This window comes from Myotis yumanensis, unplaced genomic scaffold (genome assembly GCF_028538775.1).
Source record: "Myotis yumanensis isolate MYYU_CA2020_CCGP unplaced genomic scaffold, mMyoYum1.0.hap1 SCAF_3, whole genome shotgun sequence".
NCBI lineage: Eukaryota > Metazoa > Chordata > Mammalia > Chiroptera > Vespertilionidae > Myotis > Myotis yumanensis.
Window position 1 is genome coordinate 11,441,924 of NW_027223754.1, and position 21,121 is coordinate 11,463,044.

Sequence of the window (21,121 nt, forward strand, 5' to 3'; positions counted from 1 at the left end):
AATGGTTGTGGGAACTAAAGAAGTCAAAGGAAACGGTAATCCTCCATTTCTTTGAAAAATCACATGATCTACTTGAACTTGTTCATAGTTTCAGCTAGATTACACTTCATGCCTTTCAATGGGTCTTACCTTTTGGAAGCTGGGTTTTCAGAGGTTTCTGTGATACAAGGCAAGTACTGCAAGAACTTTGGTATAAAACAGGATGTGAGTTCAAGCATGAGGAGTTGTGCAGTGTCCGGAAGGCACACGCATCCCATTAATCCATAATTCTGTTTCAGAATAAAAAAAAACAACGTATTTTCAATTTTCTTGTTTTATGTGGCTACTAAGTATTAGGACATGAATGCTAACTAAGGGGCAGTATTTAAGAATCTGTTGCAGTTATTCAGGGGAAAAGGAATGATCACTTAGATCAGATTTGTCAAGGTGGTGTGAATGATAAACGAACAGGTATGGGTTCATTTTGAAGGCATATGCAACAAAATTTATGATCATTTGCCTGGAGTGTCAGAGAAGAGCAGTCAGGTAGTCACTAAGTGTTTTGGTTTGGTTTTTGCATTGTAGCAAGGAGAGAAAAATCACTTCAGACCTTTCCCCTTAAATGTTATCATTGATAGGCATACATTTAACCTGCAAGAAACTGGAGCCTACTTCTCCCCCCACCCCCACCACACACACACACAAAATATCAGAGAGCATCTATTCTCTTGTATCACCTTCTCTTGTATCACCTTGCGCTCAGTTCCCTAGCCTCAGTAAAAGGCTTAGCCACTGAATCTTAGTCTGTCCTTTTTGTTCTTCTCCAATAACCCTGAGAATTTAACAAGTTTACAGACATAGACTGAGTTGACTGAGGAAACACTGACCTAGTATATATTCTTATCACATTTGATTCAAACTGTGGCTCACACAAATTAAATGACAACTACAGGGTGAAACCCCTAAGAGAAATGATATAACTTGAATATACTTCTCCCACCATCTATCTGTTCTTCTTTATCTGAAATAATCTTCCTTCAATTCTCTTTCAAAAACGTATAAGAAGTCAGTGTTACATGATGATTATTTGACTATGATTTTTCCCTGGGCTGAGATTTTATATTAACCTTATTTTAGAAATTTAAAATATCACTTAAAATAATACAATTGTCTTTAATCATTCAACCCCAAATGTCTGATCTAAAGCTACATCTACTTATGCACTCTTATCTATTGTCTTGGCCTCCTTCCATAGCTAACCTTTTAACTATATTCACTATTGCTAACAACTCTCTCCATAACTTCTAATTATATTTTCCTCTAATCACTTCACCAAATAACTACCTTTCACAGTGATCATTGGTCTTTGGTTTGCAAAACCTAATGGCCAATTCTCAGTCCTCATCTTCACCCACCAGCAGTATTTGACAGAGCTGGTCACTATCTCTTTTTCAAAACACTCATTCAAGAAGCTTCTGAAAAAGCACCCTATCTCAATTCTGTGTTCACCTAACTAGCTGCTTATCCTCATTATTCTTATCTCTAAACTAGTGGCTCGGTGCACAAAATTTGTGCACGGAGGGGAGATTCCCTAAGCCCAGCCTGCACCCTTTCCAATTGGATAACCCTTGGAGGATGTCCGACTGCCGGTCAGACCAGCAGTCGGACATTTCTCTCGCAATCTGTGACTGCTGGCTCCTAACTGCTCACCTGCCTGCCTGCCTGATTGTCCCTAACCCTTCTGCCTGCCTGCCTGATCACCCCTAACTGCCCTCTCCTGCCTGCCTGATCTCGCCCCCAACTGCCCTCTCCTGCTGGCCTGATCTTGTCCCCAACTGTCCTCCCCTGAAGGTCCAGTTGCCCCAACTTCCCTCTTCTGCTGGCCAATTCAGGTTTGATTGGTTGGTTTCCATGCAAGTCAGCGTCAAAAACTCTGCCTCCTAGACAGCCATGGGTTCTTCACAGCACCCACATTTGGTTCTGATTGGTCGGTTCCTATGCCAATCAACATCAAAAGCTCTGCCTCTGAGGCAGCCATTTGCTCCTCATAGCACCCAGATTATGTTCTTATTGGTCTGTTCCTATGCCAGTCAGCATCTCTGGGTCTATCAACGGGGCCTTATCAGAAAGGCGGGGCTGATCAGCAGCCCCATTGGAGTCCTGGATAGAAATGGAGGTGTGACTGCTGGCCAGGCACAGATAGAAAGAGAGAGGCAAGTGCTGATCTACAGCTGCCACAGAGGCTCCTGATCAGACGCTGCTTCTCTTTTCAGGCCTCTCTCTGGGCCTGATTTCCAGCCTCCTCAGCAGTAAGTACTGGGTCACCTCCCTGCAGCCAGCAGTGCTGGGTCGCCTTGGCAACCCAGCTCTGACTATAGAACTTCAGGTTGGTCTGCCTCCCGTTAGTAAGGGGTCATTATGAACCCAGGGTTTTTATATATTAAGATGTTGAAGTTTCCTAAAGGTTAGTTTCCAGACATCGTCTCTATTATGTACCAGCACATAGTAGGTGCTTCTAAGCAGAAAATCTAAATGAAAAACAAAATTGAATGCCAGATGTAGATAGCAATAAAAAATGATCTAGACTAAATTCATTTTCTTAAACACTAGAGTCCATTTCTAAACTGGGAGGATCTAGATGACAAGCTGCATTCGGGAGATGTAAATCTATCTTTTCACTCCTTAATAGACTTTAAAATAGTCATGTTATTTTCAAAATGCACACTGAAAGCCAATTGGCAAAATATGTTATAAAATTTGTCTCGGGTTTATGTTTATAGTAAAATAACATTTAGGGGGCAATCATAACTCCTGTCTCCTGACAGCTGCTGTCTACACATAGATCTGCTGCAGAATCAGGCCCAGGGGTGCATTATAGAGCATCACCATGAAATTCGATCCAAAATGATTTTTCATTAAAATGTACTCCTATTTTATTCTGACTTTTATAGTCTACTTCGTAAGTCTTACATTAGATAGACAACTACTTGTTAAATTAATTATTTAAATGTATAATTAAACAAAACTTTCAAAGAAATGATGCATGGCATGAGCACCTTAATACTGTGTGAAACAAAAGCTTACATTATGTTGTTGGTATAGAATTCAGTAGTTAATATTAATAAATTTTTACCCTAAGAATGAAAAATATTAACTCTTCGATCTTAATTTCAGGGACCAAAGTCATATGTTCAGTTGCTGATAGGAAAGTCTTAGCACTGCAGCAAAATGTATGACTATGCAATGAAATATTTTATTTCATAAATGAAAACAAATTACATATTTTTAAATTGATCGCTTCTATATCAAGTGGAAAACATTTACCCAAGAAGTCATGATAACTCCTTGAAGAACTTTGAAAAATAGACAAAGCTGGTAGGGTTACTCCCCCAGGAAAGCAATAGCCGGAGGGGTGACTCAACCACCCTCCCCTGGAGCTGTGCATTGGGAGGCGGGTGACAATGAGGTGTTGGGAATGATGATGGGCAGGTTAGGTCAGCTCTGAGACCAAGGGTAGAAGGAGCAGAAATTTTACAAGCTGTCCCAAAGCCATGTATGGTGGATTTGACTCTCCAGAAACCCCTAAATCTTCAGGGGGGGAAAACCCACAAAATTCTTGTTAGAGCTGAAACAGAAGCCAAGGATGCAGAATGCTGTGCCCATGCTGGCCTTGTGGTAGACACAGAGGGCGCGTATGGTTGCAGAATCAAATAGAAGAAGAAAACTTGGTAAAGGAAGCTCTGAAATCAGTGATTTGAATTGTGAATCATTTATACCTAAATATTTAAGGGGCAGGAAGTCTCAATTGAAATCTGGATTTTATTTGGAGATCTTCATATGAGGTCTTTGAACCAAGCTACAATTCCCAGTTACACTTTAAGTTTAATGTTCACCATAATACTCAGTGTAAAATGTATTTCTTCCATGCCTACCAAACTGTTAGATGCATACACAGTGTATAGCAGTGGTGATACAAGGGCATGGAAAATAACACTCCTTAAAATATTCTAGGATGAGTATTCGATTGATGGAGCAAAAAAAGAGGGGCAGAGTTAAAAATTGATGTTTTGTATAATGATTCAGTCATACAGACCATCGTATGATTTTATTAGAACAATTAAGTCTTTGAAGTTTCTTTATGCAATAAGCAGCAAGAGAATATTTTGGATGTTAGTTTTTAATACGGCCTCAACTGGGACTCACAAAGTCATTTAAAATTGAGCCATTTATACTAAAAGACCTGTTTGAGCTGATTAGGTCTTTGTATCCTGATTTGCTATAGAGAACAGATTTTTGTTAGAGATTAGACTTGTCTGCTATTGGGAGAATAGTTACTGAGTTCATCTTGGAGCTACTGAATGAAACCAATTAATAGCTGAGCCCAAATACATCTGATGGGAGATCACTAGCTATTTTCAAGTAGTTTTTAATTGTATATACTAATAAAACACAATTAAAAACTATAATGGCCTACTGTATGTCCAATTTTGAAAAGTGTCTGTTTAATAGTAAGTCCTTTGCCCATTTTTGATTGGATTTTTTATCTTCCTTTTGTTAAAATGTATGAGTTCCCTATAAATTTTGGACATTAGGCCCTTATCGCAGATAACATTGGCTAATATGTTCTCCCATCCAGGGGACTATCTTGTTGTTTTGTTGATGGTTTCTTTGGCTGTGCAGAAACTTTTTATTTTGATGTAGTCCCATTTGTTTATTTTCTCCTTAGTTTCCATTGCCCTAGGATAGTGGTCGGCAAACTCATTAGTCAACAGAGCCAAATATCAACAGTACAACGATTGAAATTTGTTCTGAGAGCCAAATTTTTTAAACTTAAACTATATAGGTAGGTACATTGTTATTAACTTAATTAGGGTACTCCTACGGCTTAGGAAGAGCCACACTCAAGGGGCCAAAGAACCGCATGTGGCTCGCGAGCCGCAGTTTGCTGACTACGGCCCTAGGAGCTATCTCGGAAAAGATATTGCTACAACATATGTCTGATATTTTGCTGCCTATGGATTCTTCTAAGATTTTTATGATTTCCCGTCTTACGTTTAAGTCCTTTATCCATTTTGAGTTTATTGTTGTGTATGGTGTAAGTTGGTGGTCTAGTTTCATTTTTTTGCGTGTATCTGTCCAATTTTCCTAACATCAATTATTGAAGAGATTGTCTTGACTCCATTGTATGCTCTTGCCTTCTTTGTCAAATATTAATTGAGCATAATGGCTTGGGTTGATTTCTGGGTTCTTTGTTCTGTTCCATTGGTCTACATGTCTATTCTTGTGCCAATACTAGGCAGTTTTGAGAACAGTGGCTTTGTAATATAGTTTGATATCTGGTATTGTGATCCCTCCAACTTTGGTCTTCTTTCTCAAGATTGCTGCAGCAATTCAGGATCTTTTTTTAGTTCCAGATTAATTTTTGGAGAGTTTTTTTCTAGGTCTGCGAAACATGCCATTGGTATTTTAATGGTGATTGCATTGAATTTATAGATTGCTTTGCGTAGTATGGACATTTTAATGATGTTGAGTCTACCAATCCATGAAGACAGTATATTCTTCCAGTTGTTTATGTCTCCCTCTATCTCTTTTTCCAGTGTCCTGTAGTTTTCCAAGTACATGTCTTTTACCTCCTTAGTTAAGTTTATTCCTAGGTATCTTAATGCTCAAAGTCACTAATCACCTGAGAGATGCAAATCGAAATGACAATGAGGTACCATCTCACACCTGTCAGAATGGCTATCATCAACAAATCAACAAACAACAAGTGCTGGCAAGGATGCAGAGAAAAAGGAACCCTAGTACACTGCTGGTGGGAATGCAGACTGGTGCAGCCACTGTGGAAAACAGTATGAAGTTTCCTCAAAAAAAAAAATTAAAAATGTAATTTCCATCTGACCCAGTAATCCTACTTCTAGGAATATATTCCAACAAATCAGAAACACCAATCAAAACGGACATATGCACTCCTATGTTCATAGCAGCACAATTTACAATAGCTAAGATTTGGAGATAGCCTAAGTGCCCATCAGCAGATGATTGGATTAAATAACTGTGGTACATCTACACAATGGAATACTACACTGCTGTAAAAATGAAAGAACTCTTACCATTCACAACAGCATAGATGGACATAGAGAACATTATGCTAAGCAAAATAAGCCAGTCAGAGAAAGATAAATATCACATGATCTCACTCATTTGTGGAATATAATGAACAACATAAACTAATGAACAAAAATAGATCCAGAGACAGAGAAGCATCGAACAGACCATTAAACTTCTAAGGGAAGGCAGGGGAGGGGAGGCGGGTAAGAGATCAACCAAAGGACTTGTATGCATACATACAGGCATAACCAATGGATACAGACAATAGAGGGGTGAGGGCATGTGCTGGGCGGTGGGACTGGCTGCAAGAGGTCAATGGGGGGAGGGGGAAGGAAACATATGTAATACTATATGTGATACTTTAAGCAATAAAGAACTAAAAGAAGAAGAAGAAGAAAAGCCATAAAAAACAGCTATTAAATTTTCAATGTAAAAAACAAACAAGCAAACAAAAAAACTATAATGGGTTTTGACTAATGTGCAATGACATATATCTATCATTGTAGTATCATACGGAGATTCACTGCCCTAAAATTCCTCTGTGCTCTGCCTAGTCACCCCTTCCTCCTCCCTGACCTCTGGTAAACTTGTACTGTCTGAACTTTGTACTATCTCCATAATTTTGCCTTTTCCAGAAGAATGTCATATAATTGGAATTATACAGCATGTAGCTTTGTCGGATTGTCTTCTTTCATTTAATATTATGCATTTAAGTTTTCTCTATTTTTTTTTTCATGGCTTGATAGTGTCTATCTTAATAACATTTCATTGTCATGGACCATTTGTCAAAACCCATAAAAATGTACAACACCAAGAATGAACCCTAATGACTTTGGGTGAAAATGATGTGTTAATGTAAGTTCATCAATTGTAACAAATGCTTCACTGTGAGATGTCAGTAATGGAGGAAGATGTGCTTATATGAGGACACAGGGTGTATGGGAACTCTCTGTACTTCTTGCTCTATTTAGCTGAGAACCTAATACTATTCTTAAAAAGGTATATTAATTTTTAAGTACTTTTACAAATTTTAAATTGCAATGGCCTGTATATTTTCCAAATCACTAAATAAGGAAGAGACAAATACATAATCAATATAACAAAATACAAAAAGCAACAAAAATAAATGAAATAAAGAAAATGTATACGACATAAAAGTGAAGCCAAATATATTAATTTTGTCTAAACATCATGAAAATTTGAATAAAAGAATTTTCACATCACATTATTGATAAGAAAGTCAATTATATTAATGCTTTAATTTGCTCTAAGTCAATTTATAAATATGCTTAAATTCAAATGGAATTTCCAGCAAAGATATTTTGTAACATGAGAAATTATTCCAAATTATGTGTTGAATGAATATACAATAAGAACCAATATTATAAAATTAAACTGTGAGATATTTGAAATCATGATGACTATTAGAAATTAAACAAATCTGAAATGACACAAGAATAAACGTGTAAATGGGAGAGAATAGGAAGCAACAGAGACAGACCCAGATGTAAGAATTTACTGTAATAACAGATGACATTTCAAATCACTAAAACCTGAACAATTGTTCTATTTATGGGGTTAGGATATTTGCTCATGATTAGAAAAAAGAGATAGAGTTAAATCACAGTCTCATGCCTTATGTTGAAATTAATTCCAATATAAAATATTAAAAATTATACAAGAAAGAAAAATTAGATCTGGTGGGTGGTGTTGTTTTCTTACCTAGAAAGAGGACATCTTTTAAAATTATAATGTTAAAGAGAAACCATATACAAAGTATGATAAACTCTATAAAATGTAAAACACTTTATAAAAAGCAAAAGACAAACTGAAAAAATTTATAACAAATACATTACACAAAGTTATATTATCCATATAAACATGTATAAAGTAAAATAAAATTTTCATTATTTTATTTGGTATTACAGCACACAATTCCTTTATTGGTACAGTAAAGACATAGTGCTACTACTTTAGAAATATTGATTGATGCAGGGGTGGGAACCTCAGCCAAGGTAGCCCAAACAGCTCAACACTGACCAGCAATCAGATGGTGTTAGCTAAGCCAGGGCTAAGGAATCCTCCCCTGGAATATCTCAAATACCAACAGGGACAGTTGTTACAGAAAGTGTTACTTTCTGTCTAGATACATAGAGAAAGCTGATCTGAAAAAATGATACTGATATGCCAGGACAAGCAGAAACACACACACACACACACACACACACACACACACGAACACACATATATAATAACTAGAGGCCCAGTGCACAAAATTTGTGCACAGGGAGAGGGGAATCTCAGCTTAGTCTGCACCCTCTTCAATCCAGGACCCTTCAGGGGACATTGCTCTCGCTATCTGGGACTGCTAACTCCTAACGGTTTGCCTGCCTGCCTGCCTGATTGCCCCTAACTGCCTCTGCCTGCTGGCTTGCTCACCCCCTAATTGCTCCCCTGCTGGCCAGATCTCCCCCAACTGCCCTCCTCTACCAGCCTGATCGCTCCCTAACTGCTCCTCTTCTGGCCTGATCGCCCTCAACTGCCCTCCCCTGCCGGCCTGATCATCCCTAACTGCCTCTGCCTCAGCCCCTGCCACTGTGGCTTTGTCCGGAAGATGTCTGATCTAATTAGCATATTACCCTTTTATTATAGTACTAGAGGCCCAGTGCACGAAAATCCATGCACTCAGGGGGGTTCCCTCAGCCCGGCCTGCACTTTCACAATATGGGACCTCTCAGGTAGGGTCCCTAGGCCTGGCCTGAGATCAGGGCCTATCAGGACTTTCATTCCCCCACCTGCAGGCAACTGGCCCCACCTCCGCCACTGCCAATGCTTGCCATCTGTGCAGCACTACACCCCCTCCCCTGCCACCAGTGACCTCCCTCTGCAGGCGACAGGCTGGAGTGCAATGGCTTGGCTGGCCTGGGACTCCCTCTTTCTTTGCTGGGAGGCATGGCCAGCCCTGAGAGGGGCTGTCTGCCTACCTGATCATCCCTAACCACTGGCCTGCCTACCTAATTGCCCCTAACCACTCTGCCTGTTTACCTGATTGCTCCTAACCACTCTATTGCCTACCTGATCTCCCCTAACTGCTGGTCTGCCTACCTGATCACCCCTAACTGCTGGTCTGCCTGCCTGATTGCACCTAACTACTTGCTTGGGGGTAGAGCCTGCCCTGTGAGGGGCCGTGGTGGTCTGGTCTCTGGTCGTTCTGGTTGTGACACCTCTGGCCTTTTATTATATAGGATAGATAAAAGCACAATATGCAAATTGACTGAACAGCAGAACAACCATCTGGATGACCTTCAGGACAACCACGCTATGACACACACTGGCGCCAGACCAGCCAAGGCAGGTGCAATGAGATTGGTTGGGGTGCCCCACCATTGCCCCACATTGCCCCACAGAGGGAGGCCCAGGCCACCCTCTGCAGAGCGATCAATGGAGGGGCTCCACAATTGATCACCCCAAAGAAGGAGTCCCAGGCTACCCAGCCGGTGGTGCTGTGGCAGGTGGGTGGGGCCTCCCTCTGCTGGGCAATCGATCTCAGAGCCCCACGATTGATCATCCTGCACGGGGAGGCCCAGGCCAGCCAAGCAATTGCATCCCATGCCTGTTGCACACAGAGGGAGGCGACCAGTGGCGTGGGAGGGGAGGACAGCACCACACAGATGGAAAGCAGTGGCAGCAGCAGGGGTGGGGCTAGCTGCCCACAGCCAGGGGGAGGAAAGCCCTGATAGGTCCTGATCACCGGCCAGGCCTAGGGACCCTATCCAAGGGGTCCCAGATTGTGAGAGAGTGCAGGCCAGCCTGAGGGACACCCCTCCTCCAATGCATGAATGTCATGCACCGGGCCTCTAGTAGTACTATAATAAACTCAGCTTTTAGGAAACACAATAGCAAAAATACTCTATTGATATTTGAATGAGCCAACAAAACCTATATAAACATGCATATATAACCACAAATTCACTGGTAACACTGTGAAAATCAAAACTCACTTAAATTGTATAAATTGCTTAACGTTTTTAAAAAGTCAAACTTTGCCCTAGTTGGTTTGGCTCAGTGGATAGAGCATTGGCCGGCAGACTGAAGGGTCCGGGTTCAATTCTGGTCAAGGGCACATGCCCAGGTTGCTGGATTGATCCCCAGGAGGGGCATACAAGAGGCAGCCAATCAATTATTCTCTCTCATCATTAATGTTTCTATCTCTCTCTCCCTCTCCTTTCCTCTCTGAAATCAATAAAAAATATATTTTTAAGTTAAATCTTTCTTATTTTACTGCAAAGTATTCACTGGGGTAGATGAAAGGGATTCTAACTCAGGTCAAAAAGACATTTTGGGAAAACTTTTCCTCTATGAAATTTTACTTAAGAAACTTCACTTTCATTGTTAAGTATCTCTAAGATTTTTTGGTGTCTGGCTTGTTATATAGAACTGTCAATACTATCTTTAAAGGGAAATTTGAGTTATTTCCACCTATTTTCTCTAAAATATTTAAAGGGGGAGTTAATCCTCATAATCTTTGATTAGGACATATAAATCAAATTCTTTACTTTGTACTCACAAGATTTCCCTTCTGAAGCATATATATTATTGCAATTTGTAATGATTGAAGAATTTTATTCCATAAAATCTACATTTGTTTTATAAAGAATTGAAAGGTAATTATCATATTTAATACAGATAAATTTAATCTTTTCAACATGCATATGTTTGAATGATTTGCCAAAGCATTCTAATTTTAAATTGCATTTATCAAATGTATCTATACTTCTATACTAATTCACATGAATAATATGTACTTTAAATTATTGAAAATCATGTGTTTTTAATGAGTTTTGACAGTCATTAATATTCTTTATCACATCTCACCAATGATGAGCTAATCACTGTGTTTATTTGCAGTTAAAAATATAAAATGCATTCCCCATTCTTGATGACTGTGAAACATAACTCCTGGGATATAGTCTCTGTGTGAAATACATAAAATGAATTGCCTGTCAAACAGTATGCAACTTTCCTGTAATGAAACTTTTCTCTACAATAACATCCATCTTCTATTACCTGATGGGCCCAAAATAGTCAAGCCTTCTAACATTGTTAGATGTTATTTATCTTGAACTTGTGCCAGTTTAAGGTACCACAGAAAATGGGCAAGAGGCTGCAAAGAGCACATACCTCCACACACATGCACAAAGTCTAACATTATAGAAGAACCTCAGAGGTGGGTAAATATGTTACGCTTCCTTAGAACAATGCTTTCTTTGACGAGGCCTAATGTAAAGTATGACTGTGGCTTGAGTGAGATGCCAGTCAGAGATATCATAATTCAGTTTAGCCATTATTTATTGTGGATCTAATTTTGAAAATAGTGACAGTGGGCCTATAAGATAGAAAGTCCAATCTACCTATGTGAAGAATATACTGCTGGATATTAGAGTATGAAAGGTTGTGTGGAAATTTGTAAAAACATATTGAAATATCTATACTTTTACTTCCTTACTTGAAATTCTTATGGGGAGATTGTGTATGTTGATTTGAATTTCCCCATGAACAAAAATAAATGAATGAGTGAGTGAATGAACAAATAAATGAATAACAAATAAATAGCTCCATAAGATTAATCATTAACTTTAGTTCACATATGCTATAGTTTTTCCCATGCTGTTTTCACTTTTTGATTTGACTATTGTATTTATGATTTGATATCAGCTTTGAACCCCATGATGCCATAGATTTTTTTCCAGCACTTACAGACAATTGATTTTGCTGTTGGCATTATGAAGCTGCCTGTCACATGTAAATATTTTATTCTCATTTGTACGTAAAGCAGATAGGCATCACTTAAATTATTTATAAAGTTGTATTCATTCTGATGGTTACTGATTTATTATTCTACTTCATATGATGTTAGTAGTCTTGATCCACTAGCTGCCTTATTCACCTCTGTTTGTAGCCTAATTAAGGTAAGCTAGCAGGAAGAGTGGTAGCCAACATGTGCCCAGAATATGAATTTATAATGGCACAATAAGTTTTAAAATAGCTTACAGAGAATATCCTGACACATGTAGCAAATATACACAATTAAAATTCATTCTTATTTTAATCATATATTCTATAAATTGGGAAACATTTCAATGTGTGAAAAGTAATGACACTTTTGTTAACCAAGAACACATAATTAATATCTCAATAATGTTGTTTATGTTTGTATCTTTGCAAAATTTAGGGACATTTGGGTAGAAGAACAAATGTTTATAGTCACAGAGGATATATATAATGCTAGTAAGTGGTTTTGACAAGAGAGGGGATTCGTATCGCCTGTATATGCTGTTGCCATAGGTAAGTGGGAACATGATCAGCTCTGTCCTTGTCACTCTCACAGGGCAATATTCAGTTCACTACACTGAGAAAGCACTCACCAGCCTGGTCAGAAGAGAAAGGATACGCTGCATTCCACTGGGTACGAAGTCCCTGTAGGGAAGAGACAGTGAATATTTTACTTCATGTTACTAGTGTCTAGTCAATGTCCAGAACACAACAGACATCCATACAACTTTCATAGTTTATGTATGTTTCTTTTCCAGCAAGAAGTCCTAGATCTTGGTTCACGTGGGGTGAGCCAGTGCCCAAATCACAATGGAATGTCAGCACCATCCTCTAGACCAGCGGTTCTCAACCTGTGGGTCGCGACCCCTTTGGGGATCGAACGACCCTTTCACAGGGGTCGCCTAAGACCATCGGAAAACACATATATAATTACATATTATTTTTGTGATCAATCACTATGCTTTAATTATATTCAATTTGTAACAATGAAAATACATCCTGCATATCAGATATTTACATTACGATTCATAACAGTAGCAAAATTATAGTTATGAAGTAGCAACGAAAATAATTTTATGGTTGGGGGTCACCACAACATGAGGAACTGTATTAAAGGGTTGCAGCATTAGGAAGGTTGAGAACCACTGGTCTAGACACTCATTTCAGTGCTCTGACCCCCTATCCTTGCAGGTCAAAGTGTAGTCCATGGGTTTGCAATTTAACAAGATTCCCAGGTGATTCCCAGGCACGTTCAAGTGGGAGAAGCACTGCCCTATGAAATATGTGCCTGTCATCAATCTCCAATCACCAGCAAGACGCAGCATACCGGGATCTTTACCCTTGAGAGCTCTACTCAGACCACATGCCCCCAGGACTCAGAGCCCGCCAGTTAAGACACTGTTGTCACTTCCCCCAGCCCCTATTGACACAGCAGCCTCACATCACCCCTATGTAGGCTTGACAGAGGCCTCAGGTGTGGTGGTGGGATTCTCAGAGACTATCTTGTAGAAACAGACCTCTCTCAACAGCATCTTATGCCAGGATATAGTCCATTAATAATAGTTCTCACCTTGGAGGCAAGAGCGACACTTTAGAATGGAAACGAGATGGCAGCACCTGAGAGAGAACAGAATGCTGTGTGAGCGACAGGCCCTCTAGAAATTGGGTTCTGTCCCAGGAGGCCTTCCCCGTAACAGGAACCAGTTAGTTAGACAGAAGCAGTCAGTTAAAGCTTCCCAGGGACCCCATTGTGGTGGGGCCATTCTGTTCATGACACCATTTGTTTTGTTCACCAACTCCTCACCCCCTTGGTGAGTGAGGAAGTCCTGGCCTCAGATCCTAGACATGGCCACACATGACGCCTGACACTGGACAGATGAAATGGTCACATACGGTCACAGGCCAGGAAGGAGGACATCATAGGTCGTGCAGGGCCACACAGCAGTGTCACTCAGGAATAGCTGGAGTTGTGGGAGGCAGGCTTTGTAGTGACAAGATATCCATGTTCCCAATAAGAGGATGTTTACTTTTCTAATTCCTCACCTTGGAGCCCATTGGGTGAGTCCAGCTGAAAGGAACTAGCCAGAGGGAGTCTTCCCACTGAGTGCTGGGGGCTGCTGATGAGGGCAGATAAACTTACACTAGGCCTTGGGGCCCTCTGAGGCCCAAAGATATCAACGTAGCACAAGAATCTTTAGTTCTTATACTACAGTACTTCAAGGGAGTCTACAAGAATTTAGACCTATGAATGGTAGCAACCAGCAGTAGAAATAGAAGTTACGGCAAGATTCTAGATGAAAATCGAAGAAAAGAAAACACGTGTCCCCCCATTTCTACTCTACTTCTAAGAAAGGAGGAGGAGCATGTCTGTAAGTCCAATATTTCTGTAAATAACAGGAAACTCACCATGTCCTTACAATACACTGTTTTCTAAGACAGTCTTCTAGAAGGCTGGGGCTGACATCAGTGTTAGATAATTAGGCATCTATTTTTATTTATAACACAAATTTATTATTACAGAAAATGGTCCCTTCATATGTGGGCAACTAAAATGTGGGTTCATCTTAGTGACTCTTATGTAGCAAGAGGAATACTGAAGGAAGCAAGAGAGGAAGAAGAGAGGAGGAAGAAAAAGGAATAGGGGAACACTTTAAAATTATACATGTGAAAATATTACCATTAAAAATCTGTTACCAATCCCCAGTTTTCTGCACTTTGACCCAAAATATGACAATTCATAATTTCTGCATAAGCAATATATTAAGGTTCTAATGTTGTATTATATTTAGATTTTTCAAAGAAGAACTAAATGAGGCTGATTGAGAGGAGCAGTTCTAAATGAGCTCAGTGCTGTCAAGAGCGATGTGAGCAGAGTTTGGAGGTAATGTGAAAGCCAACCCAAGGTGTGGGTTGATATCTCCAGGCACAGTGTGTCTCAGTGGCAGCATTGTTGAAATTATGGTGGAGGACTTCCCACATGCTGCAGGATGTGCAAGGGCCCTGACCTCCATGCACTAAGTATCAGTAGCATCCTCTAGTCATTGTAGTAGCCCAAACAATCCTCCCCACAACATCCCTCACATTTCTAAATAAATCAGAGAGGGGCAGTAAGTAATGTTTGAAAACACTGCTTGGAGCCACTGTTTTTGACCAAGTTCCTTTTGGATATTTTCCTTAGTTTAAATTTTTCCTGAAGTCTAGCAGATCATAGACGAATGAGCTTGGTTTATCATGCTCTTGTAAACATATCTTTTGTGTTTCTGTATATTGGTGAGAAGGCAAGGACATTCACATTAGTTATCTCAAGCAAGCTTCCGTATTAGTCAAGAAACCCAAAAAGGAAAAAAAAAAAAAAATCTAATGTTTACTGAACACCACTGATAATAACTCTCTAAGGAGAGACAGGGATTCCAATCACTATTTATTAGTTTATTGTAACAAAAGTTAGCATCTTCAAGTGATATGCCTAACTTTCAGTGTAGAAGTTGTTTTATACCATCTATAATAATAAAAGAGTAATATGCTAATGAGACCAGACAGCCAAATGACCTTCTGGATGTCCTTCCAGACAACCTTCTAGACATCCTTCCAGATGACCTTCCAGATAAAGCCAGGCTGCAAGGGCCGAGGCAAGCTGCCATGGCTGTGAGGGCCAAGCCCCTTGCACAAATTTCGTGCATTGGGCCTCTAGTTTATAAACAATATTTGAGCTTCTTTATATCAGATCCTGTTCACAAATTAAAGTGTTTTTAAGAAAAGCTAGATCCTGAGGTTTAATCCATGAATCTAGGGTCTGAATAAATGACATTAAACTGAATGCTTTCATTATCACATTGCAGTTGTCTTTTCATTCAACAAAGACTCCCTCACCTCTGGACATTCAATTTTGCTGATTGCAGAAGAAATAAAAATTACTTCTTTTGTTGCTTGTTATGTTTCCTCACACCCCTGAGATTGTTGTCACTTTACAAATTGAGTGTAAATAGAATTATGGGTTTGAAATTCTATTAATATTCATTTTCTATGCTACCACCATTTATTAGCTTGGGGAAGCTCTATTATTCAAATTGTGAGATAGCATGGAGACTTGGATGATTACAAACAGTGACTTTGTTCTTAATAATAAAGTATTTAATAATGTGAAAGAGTTACTGACACTGAGTAAAAGTTTAAATTTAACAACACATATTATGCTCTGACTGAGTTTGCAGTCTCTAAATCGATCAATTCTCATTTCAATTTCTGTCCACTAAGTAGAAAGGTCATAATATTGTTGTAAGTCTTTTCATGCATTCATGATAACATGATGAGGCTATATTTGGCTGGGGTTCCAGATCTCATTATCCTCTATCAACCCTAAAAGTGCCACAGATTTTCAATACAAATATAGAAAGGGGACATCTTTGGGTAATTTACTTGGTATATAACCTTTATGATCTCACAATGAGCCAGGCTGAGGGAACTGAAACAATGAGGGAGTTTTTTGTTTAGGTGCAAAAAATCTATATAGCCTTTTGTAGCCCCTCCAGATCAGCACTGCCCAATTAAAATATAACGTGAGCCACTTGTGTGATTTAAACTTTTCTAATAGCTACATTAAAAAATTAAAAAGTAACACGTGAAATTTAATTACCATTTCATTTAGCCCAACATATCCCAATATTCTCTTTTCAACTAATAGTCACTTTCATGAGATGTTTTAACAATCTTTCTTCATACCATCTTTGAAATCCAGTGTGTATATTACATTTACAACACATATTGATTTGGACTAGTCACATTTCAAATACTCAATAGCCATATGTGGCTACTGGCTCCCTTACTGGACAGTGTAGCTCCACATCTACTACTATAAAGGGGAGGAAAAGGAAACCAAAGGGTAGAATCAAAAGAGAAGAGAGCAATCAAACCAACAGAGTCAAATACACTTCTAACATTCACATCATTGAAAATATGGTTCAATGTCCTCAGTAGACTAGACTAGTTCAGTTCAAAGCAGCTTTACTTAAGAGGCTCAGGAAATGGTGACAGGGAACAAATGCAAGAAGGGAGAAGAGCTATGAGCCGCTCTAAATGGCCACATATTATACTAAATATAATGGAATAAGAATAAGACACACTAACTACTCTCCAAGAAATCACAATGTGAGACCGTTTTAGTTAATATACAAGATATTAGTAAACTCAAACTTTAGTAATGAGTTTAGTAACACTCACAGCTCCTAAATTCAAAAATAAACAATGACAGTTTAGTACTTAAAATTTTTAGGCAAAATTATAGAGCTCAAATGTCCAAATGCATCATGAAAAAAATTTTGCAAATTTATGCCCCAGCATAGGGAATATAGTTAATATTTTTTGTAGTGACAAATGGCTACTAGACTTAACCTGGTGATCACTGTATAAGGTACATAAATGTCAAATCAGTATGTTCTACACCTGAAACTAATATTGTATGTCAACTATATTTTAATAAAAAATGCAAACATATGTATGTTAAATAAAAATTAGAAGAAAAATGTTATCTAGTGGAAACCTATTGCTGCCTTTTAACCCTTCAGAATACAATCCTCACAGTGTAGTTTGTCTTTTTTTAGTTAAGTGTGATGTATGCTATGCCTTAGCAGTGCAACAGTGAGTATCTTAACAAATCGAAAAGACTTTACTAATTTATCTGTGGAGTTCTCACCAATAGCAACAAACCTGTATTTACCCAAGCAAGTACAATCTCAAAATTGCCAGGAAATTAAAATACCCATTGAAAGGTTCTGTCTACTATTTAAAATGTTTTCCTACTTATCTATAAAACTTTTAAAATGAAAAATTCCAAGATTATAAACAGAGTACTTAGAAATCTAGCTTAGAGAGTCCAGACACAAATGACAATACAACTCCTAGTATGGATTGAATCCTTGAGGGTAACTAAGTATATTCAGATTCCTGACTGACCTGCCATTGGAAAAGCACCCCCAAAAAAACGGAAAATGCATTTTCCCCTGAAAAAACGATATGTAGTTCTGAATACAGAGCATACTTTCAAATAACCACTATAAAGCATTTGACATAAAGAACCACCTTCGTATGCCATAAAGTAATTTAAATAGTAATTGTTAGAAATTCTAACAACATCATGATAACAATGAAGGTTTTTAATCTCTCCCAAACTCTTTTTAAAACCAAAAACTTAAAAAAGGCTTCAAAGCACCAAAAATAATAAATGAAAAAAACAAAGGAGACAGCACAAATGGACTCCCAACATAGATGGTAGGAAACCCCCCAAGTGCCAGAGTGCTGGTGAGTGTGGTTGAGTCAGCATCAGTATTAGAGTTTGAGCAAGATCAGACTGCTTGTGGTGGGAGAAGAGGCAAGTTAAAGAACACTGCTGTCTTACCCTACAAACCCCAGGTGGGGAAGCCAATTAATACTGATCTTAAAAGAGAGGACATCTCCTGGGTATGCAAATAACCTTCAAATGAATATTATGCCCCAAATTTGTTAGCGAGTACAAAAAACTATGCACAACTACCTACAACTAGTAGAATCGTCAAAATCCAGAACACGGAGAACACAAAATGCTGGTGAGGTCACGGAGCATCAGGAACTCCCATTCATTAGACTTGGAAATGCAAAATGGCGCACCCACTTTGGAAATCAGTGTGACAGTCTCCTAAAAAAAACTAAAGATGCTCTTACCATATGATCCAGCAATGGTGCTCGTTGGTATTGACCTAGTGAGTTGAAGACCTATATACACACAAAAGTCTGCACATGGATATTTATAGCAGCTTTATTCATAATTGCTAGAACTTGGAAGCAAACAAGGTGGCCTTCCGTAAGTATTTGATTAAATAAACTGTGGTCCATCCAGACATTGGAATATTACTCAGCACTAAAAATAAATGAGCTATCAAGTCATGTAAAAATATTAAGGCACGTGAAATATATACTATAAGTGAAAGAAGCCAACCTGAACAGGCTACGTTAGCATAAATTAAATATGGAAGAAGAGCGCCCTTCATTGTTTCCACTACCCAAAGAATAAAATGGTCAAAAAGGAGGGCAAATATCACTTATGTGCTCAGTTTTAGCAGAAGAAGATTTCCAGGAGATGTCTGAATGTCTGCGGTTGGCCATCAGCACAATATTCTCTGTTTTGTAAACTGTATCAGGAAAGCATTGAGCTTCTCCTCCATCTTGCTAGGCAATCTCTAGAATGATCTCACAACAATACCACTTCCGCTTCTTTCATCGCCATCTCTCAGTCAGAACCTGCCCATCATGGTTCTATAGGGTGTCCCAAAATTTACGCAAGATTTGCAATTGAATTGAATTGCAAATCTTGCGCGAATTTTGGACACCCTATATATGTATTTGTATCTGCCCACCCCCCACTCCCCGCCTGCTCTTTTAGATCAGATTCTTTTGGGGAAAAAATGATTATATTTTTCTGTTGCCGTATCTTCATGACTTTCATCTTAACACATATTAGCGTTACCTAATATATCATGATGACTTTCTTTTGCTAATATTGAATGTTTCCTTATGTGTTTGGAAACTAAATTGTCTGCAGTTTCCTCCTGTCACTGACTTATCAATTGTTTCCCTTTCTATACAGCAGGTGTGAGTTGCTACAAAGTGAATTCTTCACAGTAGAATGTATCTCCATCTCCAGCCACAAATCTATCGTTTCATAAGAAATCAAAATTCATGTCCAAATAGACAAATTTTTGTATTTGACATCTATGTCATAGTTGCTACATTACAATCTCTATCCGAAGCTTAAACTTGAAAAGAGATTAGAAAACCACTTATTTCCCCAAATTCTTTAGTTCTTGTTTCAAACTTTAAAAATGTAGAGAATAGTCAAAGCAGATGAGGGAGCATCATGTAAACACATTACAAACAGCAGAAAGCATCACTTTTAGTAATTTCTCAAAACTGCTAGACTATCATGACATAGAAATGCAATAGTTGTGCTAATGTATTTGAATTCTTAAAAATCTTTTTAGAGATTTGTCTGCTGCTTAGATTAAATCATTAAACTATTAAACATGGGAAGACACTAATTCTGGGAGGTAGGATATAATGCCGAGTTCAGCAACTTTGCTTTGGAGAATAACGAAGCCAAGATCATCATTCCTAAACGCAGTCTACTGAAGACTGGCTTCTCTCTCTCCATTGTTCAAGAGCAGATGATGAAATATCAGCCCTTTGAAGTCCTGTGTACCCGTGTTCACCTCAACTCCAAAAGATCTTTCCATTTTCAAATATAGTATCTCACACTTATGGCTTATTCATTCTATTCAGAAATCAGAGGCCAGGACACTGTTAAATATTTTGTTCTGCTTTATTAAGTTGAATATACTAGTTTAATTTGTTTGATAGTAAGTTTTACGGGATCATGATTTCTGGAAAATTTCAGACATTTGTCTACACTGAAGTGCATGTCTTGCCTAAGCCCACATTTGCATTTTGACAGTTATATATGGTGGGAATGAGGGAAAAGAATTGTGGATGCCCTTTGAAGACTACTCAAGAGAGCAGACACTATTTAGTTTCTGGGCAAGCTCGACGCCAGCATGCTTCAAGGATTTCTCGATGTTTTCCCCGTGAAGGATGTAGCGGTCTTTGCCTGCTGCAAACTGTGAGCTTTGAAAGTGCACAGGGAATGGAATCCTTTTGCTACCAAATATATTGGAAAACCGCAGAGATGATTAAACTTAGTGGTTTTATGTGTTTTATCAGCCAGTGACATCATGACAGAGGAGAACTTTCTGCCAAGAAAAGTCAAAATTTCTTAACATTAAGGATTTCACAGACAAATCACATGAACTAAATGTCATTTAATCTATACAATGATTTGAACATAATCCAGACCTCAGGCAAAAAATAAATTTAAAAATCCTCACCCACCAAGCTCATTATAGCAAGATGTTTGATTCAGAGCAACACACTGTCCCAGTTGGCAAACTATTAAAAGTTAAATAAAATACTTTTGATATGTTCAAAAAAGGATACATTCTTTCTTTTTACTATCTCATTTGATGAAGCATCAAACTCCCTACTGGGAAAAACAAAGAATTCTAGTAAACAGTACCTTGCTTTTAATGGTCCTCTTTTATCTGTGAATCACAAAGTAATACAGGAATAAGTAAATTAGTCGAATGATGTACATACGCAAAGCACAGATCATTCTACCAAA

At 38.5% G+C, this 21,121-nt stretch overlaps 1 long non-coding RNA gene across 1 annotated transcript in view; it reads right to left on the minus strand.

The window, feature by feature from the left end:
* Nucleotides 1-218: 218 nt before the first annotated feature.
* Nucleotides 219-21,121, minus strand: part of LOC139004850 (uncharacterized) — a 204,103-nt gene continuing 183,200 nt past the window's right edge. Inside the window, exons 2-3 of the long non-coding RNA XR_011470619.1 lie at nt 12,513-12,564; nt 219-269 (exon numbers count right to left, since the gene is read on the minus strand). This is a non-coding gene — a long non-coding RNA (uncharacterized lncRNA). The remainder of the gene's footprint in view (nt 270-12,512; nt 12,565-21,121) is intronic.